The 2,220-nt window shown below is 44.5% G+C and overlaps 1 non-coding gene across 1 annotated transcript; it reads right to left on the reverse strand.

The window, feature by feature from the left end:
* Positions 1-1,210: 1,210 nt before the first annotated feature.
* On the reverse strand, positions 1,211-1,284 carry TRNAI-AAU (transfer RNA isoleucine (anticodon AAU)). Its single transcript has one exon. It is a non-coding gene; the product is annotated as a tRNA-Ile (tRNA).
* Between the last annotated feature and the right edge of the window lie 936 nt (positions 1,285-2,220).

Raw genomic sequence — 2,220 nt, forward strand, 5'->3', positions numbered from 1 at the left:
TGCCTGTACCCATCATGGAAAGAACAGCACCCTTACGGGAAGTTTTACATACCAATGCATGAAATCAGAGAATGATTTCAATCCTTCAATACAATATATACAATATGTTTGTTTGGGACATTGATCAAGTGCTCACGAGCACAAAATCAGACGCGAGCATCGAGCATTCTGGGTGTTTCAGGGAGCAACGTGGTGCTCACGAGCAACGGGTTGAAGATGTCTGTTCCAAAAGAAAGCGGGAAATTTCATTGATTTAGAAACTTACTGCGGGCCACTTGATCTGGAACGGCGCCTCATGTTATTCAAGTTTTTGTATTTTTTGCGCTTACCCGATAAGAGTAGACGCGGTCCAGGACCTGGCCTGGATACGGTAGAGGGCTCACTAGACCCACTAAGCCGAGAGGAGAGATGAAGCCCAGCACCTGGGCTGGCCACAGCGATGCAGAGGGCTCACCCGAGCCACCACGCCGAGAAGAGTAGACATGGTCCGCGCGCAGCCGGGACCTGTCCTGGCCACGGTAAACAGCAAAGGGCTCACTAGAGCTACAAACGCCATGGACTCGAAACCGTTTTTTCTATTTGTAATTTTTTCTCTAATTGCTATTGTAAATTTTTGCTGTATTTGTAGTGTTGTTTTTGTTTTATTGTCGTGCATGTAATACATTATAATTTATACAGGGTGTCCTGTAAGTGATAGCTCGGCCTTTATTTCATCAACTGTCCGTCGTAGAGGTGTGATTCCAATTTATAAAATGCTCAACAGGCGTATAAAAATTACCCTGTAGTAGTTTTGAGAGTGGAAATGCAGTGTTTCACAAAATATAAAAAAATCTAAATTTTTATACGGTCCCTGTGTGCTCTAGAACCCAGTTACAAAGTTGTTTCCCTGTCTCTCCTGATGCCGTCAAAAAAAATTCCGTGTTTCTAAGTACAATATTCACATCGAGATATTCGAATTCGAAAAACGGAGGAAATTTGGAAAAGAACACCGTTAAATGCGGGAAAACCACCCCAGCAGAACCGCCTGTAAGGGTGTTGGGCAGGTCCGGTTGCACCGAGCCCCACGTTTAATATTTCTTTAATTTAAAAAAAAATCAATTTCTAAGAATTCTGAATTTTCATCAAAAAAAATTTCGGAATAATCAATTTTCGTTAACTTTCCTGTTTCTCAATGCGAAAATGAAATTCACAAAAAAAAAATGCAAAACCATGGCCCGTGGGGGGATCGAACCCACGACCTTCGCGTTATTAGCACGACGCTCTAACCGACTGAGCTAACGGGCCGCTGCTTGGGAATCAAAATGTATGCAATCAAAACACAGAATATTCATGTCATTCCCATGTAGAGTCGTTTAAGTGACGTTGAACCGTCTTGACCCTTCGTGAGAGATTATTTCACTTCCAAAGCCAGACAGAACTAGTTTCTGAGATTTGGAAAAATAATAAGAAAACGAAAAACTGCAAAATCTGCATAATTGTGCTGCCATCTAGTGGTGAAAACATACAATAAACACCTTGAAAGTATTTCCCCCCCTCAACAACAACAGCGCGGAAGCAGTTTTTGAAGATTGAGGAGAGAGAAATGGCGTCACGCCTCCATTGTTTGTTTCAATGGCGATCAGAGACGTCACGGTTTAAAAGAAAAGAAAAGAACAACACACACATACAAACAGTGGAATCTCGTTTATACGTCGCTCGGTTATACGACTTTCGCATTTGGACGACGTTTGGCTTCGGTCGCAATTGCTTCCGGCAAGCCCCCTTTTCAACGGCTTAACTGGTGGGCAGGGGCAGGGCCGCAGCTAGAGGGGGGGGGGGGTCTCGGCGCTGGACCCGAGGGGGAGCAAATTTCATTCAGAAACCTCTCCTCCAACATTACAAGGAGGCCGTCAAAATATGCGCTTGCCCCGGGTGGCCAAGCATCTAGTTGCGGCCCTGGGCAGGGCCAGTGGCATATTTATAAAGGGGGCTCATAGCGGGATATAGCCTGGAGCGGTAAATTTGAGAAACGAGGGGCCAAGAAAATTAGCTTGGAGGAAAGGTGACAAAACTTGAAAATAACCTCAATAAATCTGCCTCTGCCCAGACAGCAAGGAACTATTAGGTCAGTGAGTGACCAAAAGAGTGGCCTAGCGTGTTTGCAAGCACATGAGTGAGCAAAAGATTGACTTAGAGCGGAAGCAAGATGTGAATAACCAAAAGAGTGACTTAGAGCGGAAG

Source organism: Pholcus phalangioides, unplaced genomic scaffold (assembly GCF_987345545.1).
Source record: "Pholcus phalangioides strain wild (caught in Gottingen) unplaced genomic scaffold, Ppha-v1.0 ptg000017l_1, whole genome shotgun sequence".
NCBI classification, from domain to species: domain Eukaryota; kingdom Metazoa; phylum Arthropoda; class Arachnida; order Araneae; family Pholcidae; genus Pholcus; species Pholcus phalangioides.